The sequence below is a fragment of the Manis pentadactyla genome, chromosome 10 (genome assembly GCF_030020395.1).
Source record: "Manis pentadactyla isolate mManPen7 chromosome 10, mManPen7.hap1, whole genome shotgun sequence".
Classification (NCBI taxonomy): Eukaryota; Metazoa; Chordata; class Mammalia; order Pholidota; family Manidae; genus Manis; species Manis pentadactyla.
The window spans coordinates 75,634,387-75,647,128 of NC_080028.1; the positions used below are offsets into that span (position 1 = coordinate 75,634,387).

The window sequence follows — 12,742 nt, forward strand, 5'->3', positions numbered from 1 at the left end:
CTGCCAATTATTTTGATGCAAATCTTGGGCATTTTATCTGTAAATATTTCAGCATGTATCTATAAAAGATAAGGGCTCTTAAAAAAAGTAGCCATAATCCCATCGCTACATTTTATAGTCATTCCTTTATATCAACAATTCAATTGACATTCACATTTCTCCTTCTGTTGCCTATTGTTTCATCATTTTTTTCTTCTGTTTCCCTCTCTCTTTTCCTCTTTCTCCTTCCCTCTTTTTCCTTTTTTTCTTTTCACAGTCTGTTTGAATCAGCGTCCAAGCAAGGACCTTATGTTGCAGTCAGTTGAGATGTCTCTAAAGTCTGTTTTAACTTACAGATTCTCCCTCTATCTCTCTTTTTCCCTTGAAATTTATTTGTTAGAGAGTAAGACCATATTTTACCTAGTCTCCATGCTGTTATCACTGTCTCAAAATTAACAATAACCCTTAATATCACCCAATAACTATCTGTATTCACATTTCCCTGATTCTCTCGATCATGTCTTTGGGTTTTTTCAAATCCAGATCCAGGCAAGTCCTTCTTTGTGTTTGGTGATGGTAGTTCTGAGATCTCTTCTGCCTGAGGACAGAGGCTTACTCCCTGAGTGTCAGGCTGTGGCTGTGTCCTGCAGAATGCTGCCCAGCCTGGCTCCCAGAGCCCAGCTCAAGTGCTATGAGGTGCTGGGCTGTGCTCTCCGTCCTGGTAAGCACTCTCTGAATATTGTTGAATGAATGTGTAAATGAGTATCTAGGAACAAACAGCTAAGAGAACAAGGGGTCCTAACACTCCTGGAACATTGTCTGAAGTAGTTTCTTCTGTTCTAGACCAGATCAATAATTTCTGTGTATGTGTGTGTGCATGCAACAAAATGGAATCTTACACAGAAGCCCGCACAAATAATGATGAGGAAGTCTGAGTGTTTGAGAGCCTGAGCCCTGACTCCACTGCCTATTCGGTCCTGGCCTTGCTGCTTACAAGCTGGGTGACCATGGACCTGTTACTTAGGTTCTCTGAGCCTTGACACCCTTTCCTGTGAAAAGGGATTTATAATAGTACCCATCTTTGGAAGCTGTTGTAAGGATGGAATGCATCAGCCTATGCAAAGAGCTTAGAAGTGTGCCAGGTGTAGTGTGAGTCCTCCCTAAATGTTGCCTCTGATTGTGATAATTATGTTAATGAAAGGGAAGGTGGGAGAGGCCTGGCAGAGCTTGTGGATCCCCTTGCAGAGCACTGCAGAGCACAGCGACAGCCTCTGGCTTCAATGACACCTAAAGGCTTCTCCTGCTCTCACTTTTTTTGGGGCTCGTTGCAGCCACCAGCCCCCTCCATCCCCATCTAGGAGGCCATGAGGTGGACAGGAAGCCAAGGGTTCACAACTCCTTGGCCTGATCTAATTAAGCCAGAAAATGCCATCCCCCACCTCTGCTACCAGCCTGCTGCCGTTGTACCCAGGGACTGTCTTGCAAACATGAAATGACCCAGTGCCAATGTCATGTTTTGGAACTCAAACCCTGAAACTGATCTCCTGCAACTTGGCTGGCAAACCCAAGTACATCTGCTGTAGAGCAATTAAGAAATGCAGCCTGGCAAAGGAAAACATGCTGTTGGAACAGGCTTCTGTGTTCCACTAAATATTCACGGCCCACTGATGGGGTGTCACAACACCCTCGGGAGGGACTTTTGGTCAGTGAATCTGGCTGGAAGTGGAGAGCAAAACCAGCTGTTGATACTCCAGGGCCTTTTTATTAATAGTGAAATGGGTATAGCCAACATGTTTGGAGGTCATACTCCATGCCAGCCACTGCTAAGCTTAAGTTTATGTTTTCCCTTATTGACTCTTCACAGCTCTTCAAGGAGACAGAATTGTTCCCATTTCACAGATGAGGAAAATGAGGCTTAGAGAGGCCAAGTCATTTTACAAGATTTCTTCATCAGCAGGGCTTAGATTTGAACCCAGTTCTGCTCAGAAGTTTTAACCACGCCACTAAGCTTCCTCTTGGCCAGCAAAATATCAGTTCATAGGATGCTTTGTGCATGAAGCTTGTAATTCCTGGTCAGCTGTGATTAGGAACCATTGCTTTTCTTTCTTTAAGAGGGCATGCCTATGTCTCTGCAAATGGTTTAAAACCAAAAATAAACTCAATTGCAGATCTATAGGAGGAGAAATCTACTCCAGCTTGGTGGTTAAGGGGTTAATGCCTTTGTTGTTTTCCTAGAGACAAGTGTTTAGTGGTGTGGTGTGTGTGTGTGTGTGTGTGTGTGTGTGTGTGTGTGTGTGTGTGTGTGTGTGTGTGTGTGTGTGTGTGTGTGAGCCGACTTGAGATGGACATTTTTGTTTTAAATTCCTTTTTCTCAGTACCCAACTTGTTGGGTTGCTATCCTAAATCCATAGGTCTAACCTCTCTCACCCTGGCTGTGCTTTCCTTTCCCAGCTTCATATCTTTCTTCCTCCACAGTTTTCTCCTGATTTCAGCATGTTCTGGAAAACAGTGTATATTAAAGACACATAGACATCCTCACACACTCTCAGCCTGAAGCACCCCTATGAGTTTACACATCCTCGACTAATTGGCTGACAGTAGTTAAGCAGTGTATTGGAATTTTGCCTGGGACAATAAGCCAAAAACTGTTTTTACTTGAACCTGGCTTTCAGGAAAATAAGTCTGTGTGTGTCTGGGGCAAGGGCTGGGCAGGCAGAGAGAGATCTTACTAGCAACCAGTGGTCTGAAAATGCAGTGGGTATCTTTTATTTTTAATTTTTAAAAAAATTTTGTTATCATTAATCTACAATTACATGAAGAACATTATGTTTACTAGGCTCTCCCCTACACCAAGTCCCCCCCACAAACCCCATTACAGTCACTGTCCATCAGCATAGTAAGATGTTGTAGAATCACTACCTGTCTTCTCTGTGTTGTGCAGTCCTCCCCTTTCCCCCATCCCCCACATTATACATGCTGATCATAATACCCCCTTTCTTCTTCCCTGCCCTTATCCCTCCCTACCCTCCCATTCTCCCCAGTCCCTTTCCCTTTGGTAACTGTTAGTCCCTTCTTGGGTTCTGTGATTCTGCTGCTTTCTTGTTCCTTCAGTTTTTCTTTGTGCCTATACTCCACATATGAAATCATTTGGTATTTGTCTTTCCCCGCTTGGCTTATTTCACTGAGCATAATACCCTCTAGCTCCATCCACATCCATGTTGTTGCAAATTATAGGATTTGTTTCCTTCTTATGGCTGAATAATATTCCATTGTGTATATGTACCACATATTCTTTATCCATTCATCTACTGAGGGACATTTAGGGTGCTTCCATTTCTTCGCTATTGTAAATAGTGCTGCAATAAACATAGGGGTGCAACTGCCTTTTTCAAACTGGGCTGCTGCATTCTTAGGGTAAATTCCTAGAAGTGGAATTCCTGGGTCAAATGGTAAGTCTATTTTGAGCATTTTGAGGAACCTTCATACTGCTTTTCACAATGGTTGAACTAATTTACATTCCCACCAGCAGTGTAGGAGGGTTCCCCTTTCTCCACAACCTTGCCAGCATTTGTTGTTGTTTGTCTTTTGGATGGTGGCCATCCTTACTGGTGTGAGGTGATATCTCATTGTGGTTTTAATTTGCATTTCTCTGATAACTATTGATGTGGAGCATCTTTTCATGTGTCTGTTGGCCATCTGAATTTCTTAATTGGAGAACTGTCTATTCAGCTCCTCTGCCCATTTTTTAATTGGATTATTTGCTTTTTGTTTGTTGAGGTGTGTGAACTCTTTATATATTTTGGATGTCAAGCCTTTATCAGATCTGTCATTTACGAATATATTCTCCCATACTGTAGGATGATACCTTTTTGTTCCATTGATGGTGTCCTTTGCTGTACAGAAGCTTTTCAGCTTGATGTAGTCCCACTTGTTCATTTTTGCTTTTGTTTTCCTTGCCCAGGGAAATATGTTCGTGAAGAAGTCGCTAATGTTTATGTCCAAGAGATTTTTGCCTATGTTTTTTTTCTAAGAGTTTTATGGTTTCATGACTTACATTCAGGTCTTTGATCCATTTCGAATTTATTTTTGTGTATGGGGTTAGACAGTGATCCAGTTTCATTCTCTTACATGTAGCTATCCAGTTTTGCCAGCACCATCTGTTGAAGAGACTGTCATTTCCCCATTGTATGTCCATGGCTCCCTTATCATATATTAATTGACCATATATCTTTGGGTTAATGTCTGGAGTCTTTAATCTGTTCCATTGGTCTGTGGCTCTGTTCTTGTGCCAGTACCAAATTGTCTTGATTACTATGGCTTTATAGTAGAGCTTGAAGTTGGGGAGTGAGATTCCCTCCACTTTATTCTCTTACTCAGGATTGATTTGGCTATTCAGGGTCTTCAGTGTTTCCATATGAATTTTTGAACTATTTGTTCCAGTTCGTTGAAGAATATTGTTGGTAATTTGATAGGGATTGCATCAAATCTGTATATTGCTTTGGGCAGGATGGCCATTTTGATGATATTAATTCTTCCTAGCCAAGAGCATGGGATGAATTTCTGTTTGTTAGTGTCCTCTTTAATTTCTCTTAAGAGTGTCTTATAGTTTTCAGGGTATAGGTCTTTCACTTCTTTGGTTAGGTTTATTCCCAGGTATTTTATTCTTTTTGATACAATTGTGAATGGAATTGTTTTCCTGATTTCTCTTTCTATTAGTTCATTGTTAGTGTATAGGAAAGCCACAGATTTCTGTGTGTTAATTTTGTATCCTGCAACTTTGCTGTATTCTGATATCAGTTCTAGTAGTTTTGGAGTGGAGTCTTTAGGGTTTTTTGTGTACAATATCATGTCATCTGCAAATAATGACAGTTTAACTTCTTCTTTACCAATATGGATTCCTTGTATTTCTTTGTTTTGTCTAATTGCCATGGCTAGGACCTCCAGTACTATGTTAAATAACAGTGGGGAGAGTGGGCATCCCTGTCTTGTTCCCGATCTCAGAGGAAAAGCTTTCAGCTTCTCGCTGTTCAGTATGATGTTAGCTGTGGGTTTATCATATATGGCCTTTATTACATTGATGTACTTGCCCTCTATACCCATTTTGCTGAGAGTTTTTATCATGAATGGATGCTGAATTTTGTCGAATGCTTTTTCAGCATCTATGGAGATGATCATGCGGTTTTTGTCCTTCGTTTTGCTGATATAGTGGATGATGTTGATGGATTTTCAAATGTTGTACCATCCTTGCATCCCTGGGATGAATCCCAGTTGGTCATGGTGTATGATCCTTTTGATGTATTTTTGAATTTGGTTTGCTAATATTTTATTTAGTATTTTTGCATCTACATTCATCAGAGATAGTGGTCTGTAATTTTCTTTTTTGGTGTGGTCTTTGCCTGGTTTTGGTATTAGGGTGATGTTGGCTTCATAGAATGAGTTTCGGAGTATTCCCTCCTCTTCTATTTTTTGGAAAACTTTAAGGAGAATGGGTATTATGTCTTCTCTGTATGTCTGATAAAATTCTGAGGTAAATCCATCTGGCCCGGGGGTTTTGTTCTTGGGTAGTTTTTTGATTACCGCTTCAATTTCTTTGCTCGTAATTGGTTTGTTTAACTTTTGTGTTTCTTCCTCGGTCAGTCATGGAAGGTTGTAATTTTGTAGGAAGTTGTCCATTTCTTCTAGGTTTTCCAGCTTGTTAGCATATAGGTTTTCATAATTCTTTAATAATTCTTTGTATTTCTGTGGAATCTGTCGTGATTTTTCCATTCTTGTTTCTGATTCTGTTGATGTGTGTTGATTCTCTTTTTCTCTTAGTAAGTTTGGCTAGAGGCTTATCTATTTTGTTTATTTTCTCAAAGAACCAGCTCTTAGTTTCATTGATTTTTTTCTATTGTTTTTTTCTTCTCAATTTTGTTTATTTCTTCTCTGATCTTTATTATGTCCCTCCTTCTACTGACTTTAGGCCTCATTTGTTCTTCTTTTTCCAGTTTCGATAATTGTGATGTTAGACTATTCATTTGGGATTGTTCTTTCTTCCTTAAGTGTGCCTGGATTGCTATATACTTTCCTCTTAAGACTGCTTTCGCTGCATCCCACAGAAGTTGGGACTTTGTGTTGTTGTTGTCATTTGTTTCCATATATTGTTGGATCTCCATTTTAATTTGGTCGTTGATCCATTGATTATTTAGGAGCATGTTGTTAAGCCTCCATGTGTTTGTGAGCCTTTTTGTTTTCTTTGTACAGTTTATTTCTAGTTTTATACCTTTGTGGTCTGAAAAGTTGGTTGGTAGAATTTCAGTCTTTTGGAATTTACTGAGGCTCTTTTTGTGGCCTAGTATGTGGTCTATTCTGGAGAATGTTCCATGTGCACTTGAGAAGAATGTGTATCCTGTTGCTTTTGGATGTAGAGTTCTATAGATGTCTATTAGGTCCATCTGTTCTCGTGTGCTGTTCAGTGCCTCCGTGTCCTTACTTATTTTCTGTCTGGTGGATCTATCCTTTGGAGTGAGTGGCATGTTGAAGTCTCCTAAAATGAATGCATTGCATTCTATTTCCTCCTTTAGTTCTGTTAGTATTTGTTTCACATATGCTGGTGCTGCTGTGTTGGGTGCATATATACTTATAATGGTTATATCCTCTTGTTGGACTAAGCCCTTTATCATTATGTAATGTCCTTCTTTATATCTTGTTACTTTCTTTGTTTTGAAGTCTATTTTGTCTGATACTAGTATTGCAACACCTTCTTTTTTCTCCCTGTTGTTTGCATGAAATATCTTTTCCCATCCCTTGACTTTTAGTCTGTGCATGTCTTTGGGTTTGAGGTGAGTTTCTTGTAAGCAGCATAGAGATGGGTCTTGCTTTTTTATCCATTCTATTACTCTGTGTCTTTTGATTGGTGCGTTCAGTCCATTTACATTTAGGGTGACTATTGAAAGATATGTACTTATTGCCATTGCAGGCTTTAGATTCATGGTTACCAAAGGTTCAAGGTTAGCTGCTTTACTATCTAACTGTCTAACTTAACTCGCTTATTGAGCTGTTATAAACACTGTCTGGTGATTCTTTATTTCTCTCCCTTCTTATTCCTCCTCCTCCATTCTTTATATGTTGGTTGTTTTATTGTGTGGTCTTTTGTGTTTCCTTTAACTGCTTTTGTGGGTAGTTGGTTTTATTTTTTGTCTTTAGTTAGTATTTAGTTGGTGTCCTTTCTTTGCTGTGATTTTGTTTTCTCTGGTGACATCTATTTAGACTTAGGAGTGCTCCCATCTAGAACAGTCCCTCTAAAATACCCTGTAGAGGTGGTTTGTGGGAGGCAAATTCCCTCAGCTTTTCCTTGTCTGGGAATTGTTTAATCCCTCCTTCATATTTAAATGATAATCATGCTGGATACAGTATTCTTGGTTCAAGGCCCTTCTGTTTCATTGCATTAAATGTATCATGCCATTCTCTTCTGGCCTGTAAGGTTTCTGTTGAGAAGTCTGATGAGAGCCTGATGGGTTTTCCTTTGTAGGTGACCTTTTTCCTCTCTCTAGCTGCCTTTAAAACTCTGTCCTTGTTCTTGATCTTTGACATTTTAATTATTATGTATCTTGGTGTTGTCCTCCTTGGGTCCCTTCTGTTGGGAGTTCTGTGTACTTCCGTGGTCTGATCGATTATTTCCTCCCCCAGTTTGGGGAAGTTTTCAGCAATTGTTTCTTCAAAGACACTTTCTATCCCTTTTTCTCTCTCTTCTTCTTCTGGGACCCCTATAATGCAGATATTGTTCCTTTTGGATTGGTCACACAGTTCTCTTAATATTGTTTCATTCCTGGAGATCCTTTTATCTCTCTCTGTGTCAGCTTCTATGTGTTCCTGTTCTCTGGTTTCTACTCCATCAATAGCCTCTTGCATCTTATCCACTCTGCTTATAAATCCTTCCAGAGATTGTTTCATTTCTGTGATCTCCCTCTGGACGTCATCACTTAGCTCTTGTATATTTCTCTGCAGCTCCGTCAGCATGGTTATGATCTTTATTTTGAATTCTTTTTCAGGAAGACTGGTTAGGTCTATCTCCTTCTCAGGGTTGGCTCTGTGATTTTGGTCTGTATCAAACTCTTTTGCCTTTTCATGGCCGTAAAGATAGTTTGCGGAACTGGCGTGTGTGACGGCTGGGAGAGTGTCCCTTCTTGCTGGTTTGTGGCCTTCCTCTCCTGGGAGAACAGCGATCTCTAGCGGCTTGTGCTGGGCCGCTACGCGCAGACAGGGCCTCTGATTCTTGCCCAGCAACTACGGAGTTAAGCTCTGCAGTTGCTGTGGCGTTAAGCTTCACGGTTGCTATGGGCGTGGCCTGTCTCAGGCTGCTACTCCAATATGGCAGAGCCTTGTTGGAGGGGAAACGGCCAGGAGGCTGTTTATCTCCATGAGGTAATCCCAGGGGGTTAGGGCACCCAGAATTCCCCGGGATTCCCAGCTGTTAGGCTAAGTGTCCCGGGATGTTTCCATCCAGCTGTGGAGTCCCTGTCCCTTTAAGACTTTCAAAAAGCAGTCGATTTTCTTTGTCCCAGGGGTGCCGGTTGTGGGGACCCACTCACAGGTCTTACTGCCCTGTTTACCTAGTTTCCAGCTCCCCACGCATGCACTGGGTGCCTGCACTCCGGTGCGGATGGCTGGGGCTGGGTATTTAGCAGTCCTGGGCTCCCTCTCCCTCCCTGCTCCAACTCCTCTCCTCCCATTGGGGGGCTGGGGTGAGGGGCGCTCGGGTCCCGCCGGGCCGGGGCTTGTATCTTACCCCGTTCCTGAGGTGCTGGGTTCTCGCAGGTGTGGATGTAGTCTGGCTGTTGTCCTGTGTCTTCTGGTCTCTCTTTTAGGAAGAGTTGTATTTGTTGTATTTTCAAAAATATATATGGTTTTAGGAGGAGATTTCCGCTGCTCTACTCAAGCCGCCATCTTGGCTCCTTCCAGTGGGTATCTTTTTGAGGGGAGATGCAGTTTTTTTTTTTACCTGATGATCCTTGGGGGTTTTAAAGTTATAAAGAAATTGTCTTCAAGCTGGACTTGCTAAGAAAAAAGAAAATATATAATGGGAAAGAAAAAAATCGCTTTCAGGCTGCTGGCATGGTCGGTTCAGAGGTCAGTTGAGTGGCATCTTGTCTCACGTGGAATTTTTAAAGGTCAGAGGACTTGCTCAAGCCACACCTTGGAGTCCCCTGGACTCCTCTCCTTCCTTCACATCCCACATCAATATTGTCACTTCTACCTTTGTGAGGAAGGAAGATAAGTATATCCACCTCCACTGTCACCACCCAGGTTCAAACCCTACCTGGGTTATTGCAATGGCTTCCAAACTGGTTTCCTGGCTTCCTCACTGGGTGTCTCTTCACAGTGCTGCTGTGGTGACATAATCAGATCATACTGCTGCTCTATTGTCTCCCACCTCAATGGCAGTAGAAGGCAAAGTCCTTCTCGTGACTCTCAAGCTCTTCAGGACCAGCTCTCTGCTCTCTTGCCTCCACAGCTCTGCCTCCTTTGCTCCTGTCCCAGCACAATGGCCTTCTCCCTGTTCCTTGAACACACTGGCAGTCAAGCTGCTACCTCAGGGCCTTTGCACATGGCCTGTTTCCTCAGACGGTGCACACTATTTCACTTCCTTTTGTATTTTATTCAAACAACTCTTTCAGTGACTTCCTCCTGCAGATCTGAAATTTAATTCCTTGCCTTCAAGTCTTTATATTCATTTCCCCATTTTAGCCCCCCATAGAACTTATCATTAGCTAAAATATCATATACTTTACTTGCCTTTCTGATTTATTGCCTGCCTGCCTGTCCCACACCACCTCCAGCACTTTATTTATCTGTTTTGTTAACTATTCCATCCCCCATGCCTTAAACAGAGCTTAACAACTATTTCTCACATGGTTGAATGAGTGTCTTAGACAGTTTGGGCTGCTCTAACAGAACACCATGAACTGGGTATCTTATAAACAACAGAAACTTATTTTTCACAGTGTGGAGGCTGGGGAGTGCAAGACCAAGGTGCCTGCAGTTTCAGTGTCTAGTGTGGGCCCACATCCTGGTTCATAGGCTGCTTTCTTCTTGCTGTGCCCTCACGTGGTGGAAGAGAGGAGAGACTCTCTGGGGTCTGTTTTATCAGGGCACTAACCCCATTGATGTCAGCTCCAGCCTCACAAGCTAATCACCTCCCAAAGCCTCTACCCGCCCATACCATCACACTAGGGATTAGGTTTTAACATTTGAATTTGGCAGTGGGCACAACATTCAGTCTACAGCAGTGAGCTTCCATTTTTAGGGAGTCCATACAGAGCCACATTATCTACATTAATGGGTACAAGTTTTATAATGAGCTTTTTTGTTGTTGTTTGGTTATGATAAAAAGGCTCCTTTGCAGGGGACCACAGTAGACACTCTAGTTATTGAATTTATTTTGTGTTTGATGCACAGGCACTACCTTGAAAATCAGGTGGCTCTCTAAGAAGTAACTGCAGAAGGAAGACACTTAGAAGAAACTGGAGAGAGACAGTCACCGTCATGAGACATAATGGTTATAGGACAGGGTAAGACTCGATTGCCTCCAAATGTTGGTGAAGCAAGATGGTGTCCAGGCTCTTGTTTCCAACCACCTGGATTGAAATCCTGACTCTGTCTCTTACCAGGAGCATAATAAACTCTGGGCATATTAATATCTCCAAACTTTAGTTTCTCTATCAGAAAAATGGAGATGATGACAATAGTGCCCACCATAGGAGGCCTCAAGAATTCGAAGAAACAAGGCGTGTATGATGGGTAGCAGGGTGACTGACATGTGGTGAGGGCTCTGGAAGCATGCGCTATGGTTGTTAACTGAATAAAGAGGCATCAGCAACTGAGGCCAGGTAGGACTGTGGAGGCCTCAGAGTGTGTTACTCGGAGCTCCACATACTGGGAACTGCAGAAAAGGGTTTATTAAGTTCCCAGAATACAAAGCCTCCAAAGTTTGAATCGTCATCCAGTTCTCAACTCTGGCTCTGGGCAAAGGTGTCTTTTTGGGTGCCTACTCAGGCAGGTCTCTCTTTCTTTGAGCAGTATTTTCTGTGTTCAGTGGAGAGCCCCTGTGGGCAGCTTTGTATTAGGACGCTGCCCTTAGTCTAAAGCTGATTCAGATCAAAGCTTCTGGGAATTTAGAATTGGGACTCAGTTTCTGCTGGCACTTGAGCTGGGAGGATGCAGCCATGTTCAGCCATGTGTCCTGAGAAAGTCTGTTTCAGAGGGAGAGATGTGGTGCATCTTGGGGAGTAGTCTGTGTCTCACCTCCTCCCTGTGTTTGTGGAATTTCCCTTTCTGTTAGCAAAGAAGCTGGTCACCAAAGCCCCAAAGACCAAATCCTTATTTCCTAGTCGCCCTGGCCACGGGGGGAGGGGCAGGGAGTGCTTGGCCAGGTGTGCTCAGCAGCTCACGACTTGGGTCTGGGGCCACAGTTGCCAGGAAGTTGGGACACACTAGACGGAAAAAGGGCTCCTTAAGGAATGATTACTGGTGTGTTTGCTTCGGCAGCTGATATACTAAAATCGGAACAGTACAGAGAAGATTAGCATGGCCCCTGCATGGGGATGATTGACATGCCAATTCGTGAAGTGTTCTATATTTTTGCGAGGATTTGGAGAAATGGGAACCCTCCTCCTACACTGTTGGTGGTAATATAAATTGGTATGACTGCTGTGGAAAGCAGTACAGCAGTATGGAGGTTCCCCCCAAAACAAAAAATAGAAATGCCATTTGACCCAGTAATTCCACTTCTAGAAATTTACCCGAAGAAGACAAAATCCCTGATTTGAAAATATATTTGCATCCCTATGTTTATCACTGTATTGTTTACAGTAGCCAAGATATGGAAGCAACCTGTGCCATCAACAGATGAATGGATAAAGAAGAGGTGGGACATATAAACAATGGAATATTTTTCAGCCATAAGAAGAAAATAAATCCTACCATTTGCAACAACATGGATGGAGCTAGAGGATATTATATTAAGTGAAATAAGCCAGGTAGAGAAAGAGAAATACCGTCTGATTTTACTTACTTGTGGAATATAGAAACAGAAGAAAAGAGAATGAACAAAACAGCAGTAGACTCATAGACACTGAGAAGTGACTGGTGGCTACCATTGGGGAGGCGTTGGGGTGTGTGGGCAGTAGGAGGGTGAGGGGGGTGAAGGGCACAGTAATTCTCAGTCACGGTGTAAGCTGGTCACAGGGATGGTAGTACAGCATGGAGAATATAGCCAGTGATTCTGTAACATCTTTCTATGTTGACAGATAATAACTACACTAGAGGGGGTAAGGATTTAATGATATGGGTAACTGTTGAGACACTATGTTGTATATTTGAAACAAATATAAAATTGTATATCAACAATACTTCAATTAAAAAAAAGAGAAATGACTGGTTCCTAGTCAGAGGCAGGAAATTTACATGATGAATTGGAATGTTTTATCATGTCAGGAAGCAGATAAGATACACCCACTGGGCTCTGCCAGAGGGCTCAGGAACCAACTTGAAGGGACTCCCACCTGCCAAAGACAGAACAACTGAGCATCAAAAGGAATAGAACTGCAATGGACTGAAAACATTTCTAAGATATTTTAATTCAAGAGTTCATGATTGTACTAAACAGCAAACACCACGTGCCCTTTGGAGGGTGCCAGCTTACAAATGCATTATTCTGAAGATTAGTAGGTGAAGGGACAAATCAAGCATTCTACTTTCCCGATAAAAACCATTTAACCAAATG

At 42.2% G+C, this 12,742-nt stretch overlaps 1 non-coding gene across 1 annotated transcript; it reads left to right on the forward strand.

Annotated features, from left to right (window-relative positions):
- The first annotated feature begins 11,493 nt into the window (after nucleotides 1–11,493).
- LOC118928195 (U6 spliceosomal RNA) lies at nucleotides 11,494–11,600 on the forward strand. Its single transcript, XR_005031142.1, has one exon. It is a non-coding gene; the product is annotated as a U6 spliceosomal RNA (small nuclear RNA).
- Nucleotides 11,601–12,742: the final 1,142 nt, after the last annotated feature.